Genomic DNA, 14,597 nt, shown 5'->3' with positions numbered 1-14,597 from the left:
GGGTGCAGCATGGGGCAGTGTGTTCCTTCCATCAGAGGCATGGGGTGTGTTGCAGACAGTCATGAAATGTGGCTGAATCTTGCAAGGGACACGTGGTCCTATGGTTGCTGCTTGAGACAAAGACCCCTGTCAGTGGAACCTGGTGATCTTCACCCTTCTGTGTCAGGCTGCAGACAGCAAGAGATGGCAGCAGATTACGCCCAACAGGAAAAGGGCCATTGCCACCCCACAGGTTGCCATAGGAGGAGATGACATCTCTCCCTCTCCTTCTCCAGCAGTGTCAGCTGGGGAAGAGGTGGGTGGGTGTGCACAAAAGAGTAGACCACAGACCATGCTTCTTCTCCTCCGGTCTGCTGGGGCCCCAAGAGAGTCTGCAGCCCTTGGCCAGGGACCGGCTGACACAGGAGAACAAAAGACCTTAGGCTGGGATAACATGGTGGTGCAGTTCACCCTCTGGAGCTCCCTGTGAGATCAGACTGGAGCCGGTCTCCAGCTAAGACCACATCTCACTTAGCTCCTTCCCTGCCATATCCTGTTTTCGTTACTCCTATCTCCTGAGAGTTCTTCCTGAATGAATTACATGCACTCAATCCCTGCCTCAGGCTCTGCCTTTAGGGAACTTGACCTAAGACAGAAATCTTAGTACTAAATACTTTGCAAGGCCTCAGAAGCTCTGCTATCCACAAGCAGGTGAGATATTACCTTCTCTACTGCCTGGCAGTCATAGTGTATGATGCGATTGAGCTTTATGGAAGTGCTTCTCTAAAGAACTTCCCCCAATTTAAGATGATCTTAATTTGCTTACTTGTTTACTGTCCATTTAGCTGCTCTAAAATGTGAGCTCCAAATCAGGGGTCATGTCTGGTTGGTTACCCATTTCCTGGGACCTAGAACGGGCCTAGCTCAGAGCAGGGGCTCACTATTGATGGAATGCATGTTGAAAAAATGAATGAATCTCATTTCCTTTTGTGGGTGAAAAACTCATCCTATTCTCACCCTGATTAACTTCCTTTATTTCTTTTTTTTTTTTTTTTTCCAAAATGGAGCCATGATCTTTCACCCAGCCTGGAGTGCAATGGTGTGATGGCTTGCTGCAACCTCTGCCTCTGCCTTCTGGATTAAAACAATTCTCCTGCCTCAGCCTCCTGGGTAGCTGGGATTACAGGTGCATGCCACCACGCCCGGCTAATGTTGTGTATTTTTAATAGAGACAGGGTTTCACCATGTTGGCCAGGCTGGTCTCGAACTCCTGACCTCGTGATCCACCCGCTTTGGCCTCCTAAAGTCCTGGGATTACAGGCATGAGCCACCGAACCCAGCCACTCTTGATTAACTTAATGGAAATATTTACAGAGATTCTTTCTCTTCTGGGTTCTAGCGTCTTATCTGTAACCTCTGCAGGTAATACATTTTCCTTCCTGATGATAGCATTTCTATGATTGCTTTCACTTGCAAATCCTCTAATACTTATTTATTCCATTGCTGATTGGCATTAGACATAATTCTCAATTTTTAGTGACAGCACTTCGTTTAACCTACATATAAATCGACTTTGCCTTGAAATGTGACATTGACTAGAAGGATGAAACTTCTAACATGCTGTAGAACACAGTTTGACTGGCTAATTTATTATTTAGAAGAAGCTAATGTTGCCATTATGAGTGACTTAGGTGGCTCTGAAGAACCAGTTGCATTTCTAATGTTTGCAATGTTAAATCACAGATATTGCCAACATGAAATAGTTTCCATATGCTCTGCTCTCAATGCACACCACTTCCAAAGATATCCAAAGCTGTAGTCTTAGTAAACTGTGATTTTTCTTATTTGGTCTCATAGGAATTTGGGGAGCTATGGGATGGGGGATCTCCATAAAATGATCTCCAGAAACACACATGTGTGTACACACACACACTCACACATATACCACACCACACTTGACTCTGTTTATTTGGGACTCATGATTATCAGAAGTGCTATTTTCAACAAGTACTTCTGAGAAATAATCTGAACACTTAATTGGATGCAAAAGAGTGGCTATTTACTATTCTACCCTTTAATTAGCATAATCAGTGTTTCCAGCAGCAAAAGCAATTGGAAAATCGCTAGGTTTATAAGGTTCATTATTCTCCCTTAGCGTACTGTGGCATCAGCATGGCTATTATTCTTAAATTGCCTCTTTAAAACAAGAGCTGGTGCTTCTTACAGGCAATTCCTAACTCTTGGGTTTTGTAGAGGGTCCAAAACTCTTTAGAACCTATAATTCAAGGAAAGGCTCCAGTTTGGTTTTGCATTTTGTCTGGTCTCTTTGGGTGACAGAATTTATGTCACAAGGTGCATATGTTTTGGGGAGGCTCGTGGACAGCCCATCGCTCTTGTGCTTTGGAAGTATGTGCGGTTAAGGAGAAGGAGTTAGTTACTCATCTAGGGAACAATTGGGTAGAAAGAGATGGACTCCCTGTATTTGAAATTCAGAACTCAAGCTTGGATATAAGTGTTTCCTTGCTTTGCTGAGCTCCAGGGGAGTCACTGAGCAGAAGTAAGCGAGTTGCCTGAGATTCCTCAAAGCCCACAGCCCTTTTGGAGGTTATATTGTTATTCTCAGAGCCTTTATGATGCATAATAAAGACCTAGCTTGGACCAACATTAGGATGAGTTATCTTGCTATTAACATTCTTTTAGGTAGAAGTTGCTTTTAGGTAGAAGTTGGTCCCATCTTGCTCACAATCCTCCAAAATTTAGAAGTTACTTTCCAGGAGACTTAGCTTCCACTGAGAGCTGCCCTCCCACCTTCTCTGCAAATTTCCTCTTCAGAGTAGCCTAACAAGGTGCTGTCACAGACCCTTGCCAGCCACGGTGACCCCACCCAGATCATCCCTCTGCTGTTTCACTCTTTGATACTCTCTGGAGCTCTCTGGGGAGGGGTGAGACCTGCTGTCTGGTTTGTACGGTGTGCCCAGGTCTTACAGTCATGGCTGGCTGCCCCTCTCTGAGAACTGGGACTCCTGAACTTGGTGAAATACTTCAGCCATCGATCATGTTAAATTATCGGGGACACTCATTTAAAATCCGAGTCTGCTCCAGATGGACTCTCACTCTTTCTGCCCTGACCGTGAGAGAGAGAGACCGTGAGAAAGAGAGAGAGAGAGCGAGAGAGAGAGAGACAAAGACCATGCCCTGACCTGCTGGACAGTGGAGATGCTCGTGGGCTGTGAGCAACAGATGCAGGGGCTGCCGGGAATCCCATCTTTCCAGCATCATCTGCCTAGGCACATCAGTTCCTGGGTGTCTTGATGGGTTCTGGCAGCATTACTGTCATTGAAGGAAAACATTTTAGCCATATTAAAGGTGAATGCAGCAATCTCCACACAGCCTGCCTTGAAAGGACGCGGGACGAGGGTAGGTTTTCCCTGTGACGGACAGGAGGCAGACGGCCCTCCCACAGCGCTGCCTGGCAAAGCAGATGTGTCCCCAAAAAGCACTGGGGGCCAGCTGGAGTGCTGTGCCGAGGCGGGCTCACCCGGGCCGTGGGTTCGCTCTGATTGCAGCGGTTTCCCGCCAGCTCCTTGGAGAGCTGGCAGATGACCCAGCCCCACAGCAGGAGCTGTGAATGGCAGAACGAGATACAACAATTTGATATCCACTTGCCAGACGAGCCGGGTGTCGTCAGTCGCCTGGCTCTGTGCCAACCTCTTTTTTCACAAACACTTATGAATTGAGCCAGGAGGAAAAGCACTCTGATTATGAATTGAGCAGAAGGAAACAAAGTTCTGCAGATAAACACCAATGAGACAAAAAAACACGAATAAGAAAAATGACAGAAAAGGAGAACCTTCCCAGAAGCCTCCTGCCAGTGAACAGCCACCGTAGCAAGAGATTGGAGGCCCTGGGTTTTGAACTGTGAGATAAGGAAGATGATGAAAACCTCCCTAGCAGCCAGGCAAGCACAAGATTCCTGTGAAATCCAGGTCTAAGTGTTTTGACCACAGAAGCAATATTACATCATAGGTGAGAGCTGTGAGTTGCTGAACCCAAAGTGAGTTCAAATCCGAGCTCTGTCTCCTGCTACCTGTGTGACTTTGAGAAGTTCCAGCACTGCTTTGTGCCTCAGTTTTCTCATCTGTTAAGTGGGCATAATCACAGCTCCTGCCTCAGAGTTGTTGTAAATTAATACATGTAAAGCGCTGAAATCAGCCTGGTATACAGTAAGTGTTATGAACGTTTTTTTTCTTGGAAGGACAGAACTTGTTTTCATGGTCTAAGCCTGAAAGTCTAAAAAATGTGAGAGAAGAGGAAAGAATCTAGAGTGTCACCATGAGGGAGAAAAGTCAACTTGAAGCAGGACAGGGTCATTGACAATTTCCTGTGATTCTACAGCTGCCTTGTACACTATGGTAGCTCCTATCCACTTGTTGTTTAGATTTTGTGATTTAGAAATGAATTAAGGGCGGGCATGGTGGCACACCTGTAATCCCAGCATTTTGGGAGGCCAAGTTGGGCAGATCACCTGAGGTCAGGCTTTCAAGATCAGCCTGGCCAACATGGCGAAATCTCATCTCTACAAAAATACAAAAATTAGCCGGGCATGATGGCAGGTTCCTGTAATCCTGGCTACTCAGGTGATTGAGGCAGGAGAATTGCTTGAACCCGGGAGATGGAGGTTGCAGTGAGACGAGATTGCACCACTGCACTCCAGCCTGGAGGATAGAGTGAGACTCTGTCTCAAAAAAAAAAAATTAGTTAAGAGAAAATTGAAAATTCACTTCTTCGTTCTCACCAGCCACATTTCAAGGGCCCAACAGCCCATGTGGGTGGCTAGCAGCTCCCATGTTGGACAGTGCAGAGTACAGCAAGCCCACCATTGCAGAATGTTTGATTGGACCATGACTGAATAGTCTATTGCAGTGGTCCCCAATTTTTTTTAGCACCAAGGACCAGTTTCCATGTATTTTTGGGGGGAAGTTTCAGTATGATTCAAGTGCATTACATTTATTGTGTACTTTATTTCTGTTGTTATGAACATTATAGTATGTAATGAAATCATTATACAACTCACCATAATGTAGAATCAGTTGGAGCCCTGAGCTTGTTTTCCTGCAACTAGATAATCCCATCTCCGGGTAGTGGGAGACAGTGACAGATCATCAGGCATTAGATTCTCATAAGGAGCACACAACCTAGATCCCTTCCACATGCAGATCACAATAGGGTTGGTGCTCCTATCAGAATCTAATGCCACTGCTGATCTGACAGGAGACAGAGCTCAGGCGGTAACGCTAGCCATGGGGAGCAGCTGTAAATACAGATGAAGCTTCACTCATTAGCTCACTGCTCACCTCCTTCTGTGCAGCCCAGTTCCTAACAGGCCACAGACTGCTACTGGTCTGTGGTCTGGGGGATGGGGACCTCTGGTCTATTGGATAACACTAGCTTTGAGGGTACTGATCAGCCAAAGAAGCACTGAGATGATTTGTCCTCCATTAATAAGAATGATGGACTTTTTTTTTTTTGAGACAGTTTTGCTCTTGTTGCCCATGCTGGAGTGCAGTGGCACCATCTCGGCTCACTGCAACCTCTGCCTCCCAGGTTCAAGAGATTCTCATGCCTCAGCCTCCCAAGTAGTTGGGATTACTGGTGCCTGCCACCATGCCTGGCTAATTTTTGTATTTTTAGTAGAGTCGGGGTTTTGCCATGTTGACCAGGCTGGTCTTGAATTCCTGACCTCAAGTGATCCACCTGCCTCGGTCTCCCGAAGTGCTGGGATTACAGGCGTGAGACACCGTGCCTGGCCAGATGGACTTTTTTTGAGCGTTTAGTTCCAAGCACCTTCCCTGCATTTTCTCAGTTAATCCTCCCAGTGACTCTTTGAAGCAGGGACTATGACAATCGTCATTTCACCGATGGAGCAACTGAGGCACAGAGAGGAAGTCAATGGCCACGGTCGCCCAGTTGAGGAAGGATGGAGCCGGCTGAGATCCTGTTCTGGGGATCTAACTCTGCAGCCTGCATTCTGGGCTGCTGTATTCTCCCATGTTGCTATCTGACGAGCACAGCATGGGCTCAGAGTACAGAGAGGAGGAACCAGCTAATAAGGAGAGGTCTGGGGTGAAGGCTGGTGCCTTGGGGAAGAAGAGAGAGGTCCCATTCTAAAGGGATGGCATTGGAAGCTCATAGTGATAAAGCAAAGCCAACAGGTTTTGGGGCTGGGAGTTAAACACGCAGCTCTGGTTTCTGCCTTTTCACAGTGGTGATGAATGAGCACTGAGAGCCTCTCGAGCTAAAGTTGTCATCGTTGCTCTTCACAGTCTGAAGGTGCATGAAATAGTCAATTTTCTTCCAAAGGGCTTTTATGCCTAAGTCTGTGGTTAGTGTATAAACAGATATTTACTGAAGTCCTGCTGGGTGCAGACACTGTGGCCAGCCCTGAGGCTACAGTCGAGATGAAGCCAGTCTCTGTCCTCGTGGTCACCTGTCTATTGATAAGAACAGAGAAAGCTCACTGAGCATTGACCCTGTGCCCACTGCTTTTGATGCATCTCTCATTTAATCCTTTTATCAAATCTGTGAAATAAACACATCACCATCATCCCTATTTCACATTTTGGGAAACATATGCTTAGAGAGGGTAAGTAACTTGGTCAAGGTCACACACCTTCGAACTCTCATCCCACAGGCGCAGGAATGGGAGGCAGCAGCTGGGGAAGCCAGGGTCTCTGGCAGTCCTTGTCTCTGGACGGTGATCCAGAGAGAGAGAGAACACGATTTTCTCAGCACTGGGTCTTCTTCTGAGTCGTCTTGAAGGAGCAATTCCAGAGCGTCTCGGTGTTAAACATCATGTTGTGAATGACTCAGTGATCTCTGACCCAGAGACCTTGGGGATAAAGGAGGGGAGGTACGGAGAAGCTCTTCGAATGGATGTTACCGGGGTGTCAGTGTTCTTTGAGGCCACAGGCTATGTGTCACCAAATTGAAGAGGTGGCCTGCCCCTCCACACCTGTGGGTATTTCTAGTCAGGTGGGATGAGAGACGGAGAAAAGAAGTAAGACACAGAGACAAAGTTCAGGGAAACAACAATGGGTCCAGGGGACCGGCACTCAGCACACCAGGACTTGCACGGGCACTGGCCTCTGAGTTCCCTCAGTTTTTATTGATTATGATTTTCATTATTTCAGCGAAAAGGAATGTAATAGGAGAGCAGGGTGATAATAAGCAGAAGGTCAACAAAAAACATGTGAGCAAAAGAATCTATATCATAATTAAGTTCAAGGGAAGGTACTATGACTGGACTTGCACGTAGGCCAGATTTATGTTTCTCTCCACCCAAACATCTCAGTGGAGTAAAGAATAACAAGGCAGCATTACTGCAACATGTCTCGCCTCCCGCCACAGGGCAGCTTTTCTCCTAGCTCAGACTTGAATAAATGTACAATCAGGTTTACACCGAGACATTCAGTTCCCAGGGGCAAGCAGGAGACAGTGGCCTTCCTCCATCTCAACTGCAAGAGGCTTTCCTCTTTCTAATCCGCCTCAGCACAGACCCTTTACGGGGGTCAGGCTGGGGGACAGTCAGGTCTTTCTCATCCCACGAGGCCATATTTCAGATTATCACATGGGGAGAAACCTTGGACAATACGCTGCTTTCAAGGGAAGGGCTCCCTGCGGCTTTCCACGGTGCATTGTGCCCCTGGTTTATTGTGACTAGAGAATGGAAATGACTTTTACCAAGTTTACTGCTTGTACACATTTTGTTAACAAGGCACGTCCTGCACAGCCCTAGATCCCTTAAACCTTGATTTTATACAACACATGTTTTCGTGAACTCCAAGTTGGGTCAAAGTGACTGGGGCAAAGCTACAAATGAACAACGTCTCAGCAAAGCAATTGTTAGAGTACAGGTCTTTTTCAAAATGGAGTCTCTTATGTCTTCCCTTTCTACATAGACACAGTGACAGTCTGATCTCTCTGTTTTCCCTATGATTTCCCCCTTTTCTCTTTGACAAAACCGCCATGGTCATCATGGCCCCTTCTCGCTGGTCGCTGTCTCTCCGGAGCTGCTGGATACACCTGTAGACTAACAATAGAGAGGACAGACATACAAGAATTAATACAAAATTTGCAATAGTGGAATTTCCAATGATTTTAACCCAAGTGACAGGGTTAAGATTTGTGAGGCTATCAACAGCTTTTACCATTGCCTCCGTTTCTGGCACCAGATTTAACTGGGCTTTTGATGTTCAAAAATTTGTTCTTTCAATTTAGAAATATCTAAGGTAAGATTATCTTCTCTTCCTTGTATATGGCGTCTAACCATGTCCCAGTGATGTTCAGATTCATTATAGGCTCAAGGTTTAATACAAAAATCTGACGTATTCCAGTCACACTGTAACTGAAAAAGATATTCTAATCTCATGAGCCTATATCCCATCCAAATAACAGTTTGTGTAAGATCATAAATTTGATTTGCCAATTTTTGATCTATTTGAGTCTAAGAATTCCACAATTTTGAGGAATTCTTTTGCCAATTATTCACATATTCTGCAGTTTGAACAGAGGAGTGTAAAGCAATTCCAGCAGCCGCAGCAGTAGCTGTGACTGCAATAAGACCCATAATCACTGCAATCAAAGTAAAAATGAATCTTTTAGATCTAGTTAGAACTCCTTTAAATACTTAAGATATTTACAGATGGAGAAGCCTCCCACGGTCGATCCGTGGACACAGGGATCCACACGCCTTCTCTTGCCCTTACTAACAGAATACCATTCTGCCAATCAAAATTTGAATCAATGCAAGTAAACAATCTACAATTTCCATTGGTTGTAGTTTGGGAATCTGGTTTAATAGCTATGTTTCCTACAACTAGCATATAAGGGGGTTTTACACAACTTTGCAAAGGAATTTTCAGATTGGAATTTAGGTTAATAGTATAATATGGCTTATGATTTCTTGTTCCCATAACTTGATTTCCAGACCAAATTCTAATGTGGTAAGAGGCCACAGTGAGCTTCCATAATTCTGGGTGTTCAGGACCAACAACAGGACTAACTAACTTTGGTCGGGGTGATGAAATCCTCTTTTCACCCCATTTCCATGGATAGCATGATTCTAGCCTTCTATAAACCTAGTCTACTCTTTTAGTTAAATCACTATCATAGGCCGGATTAGTGGGTCAGACACATGGAGCCTGTGAACATGAGTGGGTCTGGCCCATACAGTCATAATATAATTGGCCTCGAGGGGCCTAGTCTATAATAGTTCCAAATTTATTGTTTTGTAGTACCACTGCAGTATTAGCCACACATTCTTCCCAAACTAAGACTTCTGGGTCTTTTGATTCTTTTGGAATTTCCTTGGGGCATGGTTTCCCTTTAGGCCTAAATTTTAATGATCTTTGATAGGAAGAATTCTGTAAATTATTCATTTGTGACCCGAGTGACATTCCACTTACCACATGATAAGTACATTTACTGGTGGCACTGACAGTAGGTACTTCTATCAACCAATTTTGGATTGTAGGCATTAAGCATCCTGGTGCTTTTCCCAGGCAAATAGGAGGATAATGATACCCAATGGAAATGTTTATCATCATTCCTTCTTCTTCAGGTTGGGCAGGGCCACGGTCATCTGTGGGGCCTGGTACCCATGCACTGTTATTAACATATACTTCAATAGGATTATCTATCCAAGTGACTGCCCGAATTAAGAGTTGGAAAATCACATAGGCCCAGTAAGTATAGTTAGCTGTAGCGGCTCCTGAAGACATAGGGAGACTTATCACCGTTGATACAATCATTAAAGCTGCAAGCAACATATTCTCTGGAGTTTGTGTTACCCTTGTGTTTTCCAGGCTTTTTTCAGCTAACTGTGTCAGCTTCTTTAGCTGGGCCCAGGTCGGCGGCCCCACTTTCTTGGTGGATGGCAACTTCATCTGTTCTTCTGATATCACCATTTTGTTCACCCTGCGAGTCGATGATGTTCGATTGCGGGTTCTCTGTCTCTGCGGAGGCGCCTTCCCTTGCATCTCTGATGGGTTCACTGTAGAACTTCCAATGTCTAGTGGGTACCCAAGCAGGAAGCTGATTTTCTCCTGGTGAAACACAAGCAAAACCTCTCCCCCATATTATCACCTTACCTATTTCCCATGTTTTATTTTTGTTGTCTTTCCACCAAATCAGTTTTCCCTCATGTGGGCTGTTCTTTTTACCAGTGAAATGTTGTTCTGCAGAAGTAGTGGTCTGATTTCTATATATATTTTAAAAATTTAAAGTATAGAGTGCTAGATTAAGTTGCATCTGGGGAGTGTTATACTCCTTACTTTTTCCTTTTTTTGTTTAACCAATTGAGCTTTGAGTGTTCTATTAGTTCTTTCAATTATGGCCTGTCCTTGGAAATTAGGGATTCCTGTTGTATGTGTAATTTTCCACTGATTTAAGAATTTTTGAAATGCTTTACTACAGTATCCTGGACCATTATCTGTTTTAATTTTTTCTGGAAATCCCATGACTGCAAAACAAGATAATAAACGTCTTTTAACATGGGAAGTACTTTCTCCTGTCTGGCAAGTTGCCCATATGGTATGTGAATAACTATCAACTGTCACATGGACAAATGACAATTTTCCAAATGAAGGTACATGTGTGACGTCCATTTCCCATAATGCATCAGGACATAAACCTCTAGGATTAACTCCTGTCTCTTGAGCGGGCAGGTGTAAGACTTGACACTAAGCACAATGTTGTACAACATTTTTTGCTTGTTTCCATGTGATATCAAATTTGTTTTTTAATCCTGTTGCATTTACATGAGTCAGGGCCTGAAGTTCTTGTGCTTCCGTGAAGGCAGATGATACTAGCAAGTCAGCTTGTTGATTTGCCTTAGTTAAAGGCCCTGGTAAATTAGCATGTGCTCGGATATGAGCAATATAAAATGGGAAATTTCTTTTTCTTACAGTTTGTTGTAACAATTTAAACAGCTGATTTAACTGATCATCCATACTATATTTGATTAGGGCTGTCTCAACATCCTTTGTAGCCTGTACTACATATGCAGAATCTGAAACAATGTTAATAGGCTGATTAAAATCTTGTAACACTGAAATGACAGCAACCAATTCTGCTCTTGGAGCTGAGTGATATTGAGTTTCAATGACTTGTTCTTTTGGCCCAGTGTAAGCCACTTTTCCATTGCTGGAACCATCAGTAAACACCGTCAGAGCATTTTCTAGAGGTTTTTGTCTGGTAATTTTAGGTAAAATCCAAGTAGTCAATTTCAAAAACTGGAAGATTTTTGCTTTTGGGTAATGATTATCAATAATTCCTACAAAATCAGCAAGACCAATCTGCCCTGCATCGAAATTGATAAAGGCTTTTCTAACCTGTTCCTTGTTTAAAGAAACAATGATTTTATCTGGGTCATTTCCACACAATTTTACTATTCATAGTCTTGCCTGACCAATTAATGTAGCCATTTGATCTAAGTACAATGTAAAAGTCTTAACTGTACTGTGAGGAAGGAATGACCACTCCACAAGATCCGTATTTTGAACAATAATGCCTGTTGGAGGATGTGCAGTAGCAAAAATTAAAAGTTGGAGTGGGGCTAAGTGATCTATTCTATTTACTTTTGCTGACTGAATTTTTTCTTCAACTAATTCTATTTCTTTAGTTGCCTCTGGAGTTAATATTCTTTTACTATTTAAGTCTGGATCCCCTCTCAAGATAGAGAACAAATTTGACATGGCATAAGTAGGGGTGCCAAGAGTTGGCTGAATCCAATTAATATCTCCTAGTAATTTTTGAAGTCATTTAATGTTCTTAATGTGCCTTTTCTTATTTCTACTTTTTGTGGTTTAATTTTTCTCTCCTCTACCTGCATTCCCAAATAATGAAAAGGAGTGGAGGTCTGAATCTTATCAGATGCTATTGTCAGGCCTGCGTTTGCAACCTCTGTCTGCAGAAATGTGTAACAGTCAATTAAGTTGTCTCTTGTTTCTGCAGCACACAAAATATCATCAACATAATGAATGATATAACAGTCTGAAAACTTGTCTCTAACTGGTTGAAGAACTTGAGCTACAAAAGTCTGACAAATAGTTGGACTATTAAGCATTCCCTGAGGCAACACTTTCCACTGAAATCTAGTGGCTGGTTCTTTATTATTTATGGCTGGTATAGTAAAAGCCAATTTTTCAAAATCCTGTTTTGCCAGAGGAATGGTAAAAAAGCAATCCTTCAGATCAATTATAATTAAAGGCCAGTCTTTGGAGATCATGGCTGGAGTGGGCAGCCCAGGTTGGAGAGGCCCCATGGGTTGAATTACTGCATTAACAGCTCTTAAATCAGTTAGCATGCGCCATCTGCCTGATTTTTTCTGAATTACAAACACAGGAGAATTCCAAGGCGAACATGAATGCTCAATATGTCCCTTTTCTAGTTGTTCTTTTGCCAATAAGTGTAAGGCCTCCAGCTTTTGTTTTGGTAGTGGCCACTGATTTACCCATACAGGCTTTTCTGTTTTCCAAGTTAATGGAATGGGTTTTGGAGGCTCTACAGTGGCCACTCCTAAAAAGGATACCCTAGTCCTTTTCTTTCTGGATTTCCCTTAGCCTCAATTGGAACTTTAATGCCTTCTCCATTTTTCTCTAGTCCTTTACCAGGGAGATATCCCATTTTAGTCACGATTTTTTGACTCGTGGGGCTGTATAGAGAGACTGGAATGGTAATCTCTGCATGCCACTATTCTAATAAATCTCGGCCCCATAAATTAATTGGAGTAGAAGTAATCATAGGCTGAACTGTACTCTCTTGATTATCAGGTCCTAGACAATGTAAAATGCTGGCACTTTGATACACTTCTGAGGCAGTGCCCACACCAACAAGTCCTGTAACAGGCTTTTATTTAGGCCAATTTTTTGGCCATTGATTTAAGGCAATGATAGAAACATCAGCCCCAGTATCCACTAATCCTTCAAACTGTTTTCCCTGAATAGTAACTGTACACACAGGTCTATTCTCTGAGAGCTGACTAGCCCTATAAACAGCTTTTCCAGCAGTGTTGGTACTTCCAAAACCTCCTGTTCTTTCTGTTTTGCTATCCCCAATTTTAATATAAGGCAAGAGCAGTAATTGAGCAATTCTGTCACCTGGATTGGCACTCCAGGGAACAGTAGAGCTGATCACTAACTGAATTTCCCCTTTATAATCTGAGTCAATTACCCTAGTATGAATTTGAACTCCTTTCAAATTTAGACTAGATCTTCCTAAAATAAGGCCTACCATCCCTTCTGGCAGCGGGCCATATACCCCTGTAGGAATCTTTTGCTGGGGCTCTCCAGGGAGTAAAGAAATCATTTGAGTAGAACATAAATCTACTGCAGCAATGCCTGCTGTAGCAGGGGATAATTGTCGTATTGTAATTGGCTGATTTCCTGAAATGGTGGTATTTACTGTGGGGGTTGTTGTCCCTGAAAACCCTGAGGAATAAATGGCTGAATCGGGAATGCCCCACTTTGTTGCGGGGCCTGGGTCTGGCCCCTCTTCCCGTTTCCTGACAATGGTTGTCCATTTTTATCAAATTTAGAACCACATTCCTTAGCCCAATGTTTTCCTTTTCCACATCTTGGACACAGGCCAGGTGGCTCTTTTTTTTTTTGCTCTGTTTATTTAAGCCTGGGCAATTCTTTTTTAGATGACCAATTTGACCACAATTATAACATTGTCCTCCAAATGTTTTAACTTGTCCTCCTAAAGCAACCCCTGTAATTGCTTGAGCCAATAGCATTGCCTTATGATAGCTCCTCCAATCCCATCACAAGCCTTCACATATTCTGTAATTACATCAACTCCTGCTGAAACCTTTCCTCTTAATGGCTTTATGGCTGATTGACACTCTGGATTTGCGTTTTGATAAGCCATTATTTCTACAATAACTTTTCGGGCGTTATTACATGCAATGGATTTTTGAGCTGCATCTTGCAACCTTGCCACAAAGTCTGGATATGGCTCTTTAGAGCCTTGTCTGATTGAACTAAAAGAACTGCATGAGGTTCCTGGGTCCTGAATCTTTTCCCAGGCCCTGAGGCAAATAGCCCTTAGTTGTTCAATAGCCTCATTTTCATTACTGATTGTTGGTTAATAGTGCCCCAATTTGGACCTGTTCCTAGCAATTGGTCTGCATCTATATAAGCAACAGGATTAGTAGCCTGATTTTTTCATACCTGTTCTTGTACCCCATCAATCCACCAGGTTTTAAACTGGAGATACTGAGAGGGTGAAAGGGAATATTTAGCCAAAATTTCCCAATCATAAGGAATAAGTCTATTTCCATGAGCAATGGAATCTAATAATGTTCTCATATAAGGAGAGTTAAGTCCATATTGTTTAACTCCTTACTTCATATCTTTTAACATTTTTATGGTGAGAGATTCATATCTAGTCTCAGTTCAGACAGACGCTCCTGCTTGACTCCCTTTCCCGGCTGGCATCGGTTGTAACATTACCGGATATTGCCATGCCTCAAGATCTCCCTGTTTTCTGGCTGTAGCAATGGTCTCATGCAGTGCACTATCTTGTCCACTAGGTGACACTGTAAGATCAAACGCCAT

General features: G+C 43.4%; 1 pseudogene; it reads right to left on the bottom strand.

The window, feature by feature from the left end:
* Positions 1 to 7,415: 7,415 nt before the first annotated feature.
* LOC134759120 (endogenous retrovirus group K member 25 Env polyprotein-like) lies at positions 7,416 to 14,597 on the bottom strand (annotated as a pseudogene).

The sequence above is a fragment of the Gorilla gorilla genome, chromosome 7 (assembly GCF_029281585.2).
Source record: "Gorilla gorilla gorilla isolate KB3781 chromosome 7, NHGRI_mGorGor1-v2.1_pri, whole genome shotgun sequence".
Classification (NCBI taxonomy): domain Eukaryota; kingdom Metazoa; phylum Chordata; class Mammalia; order Primates; family Hominidae; genus Gorilla; species Gorilla gorilla.
Note: the sequence above shows the minus strand (reverse complement) of the source record. Positions and strands in the feature narration are given on the sequence as shown.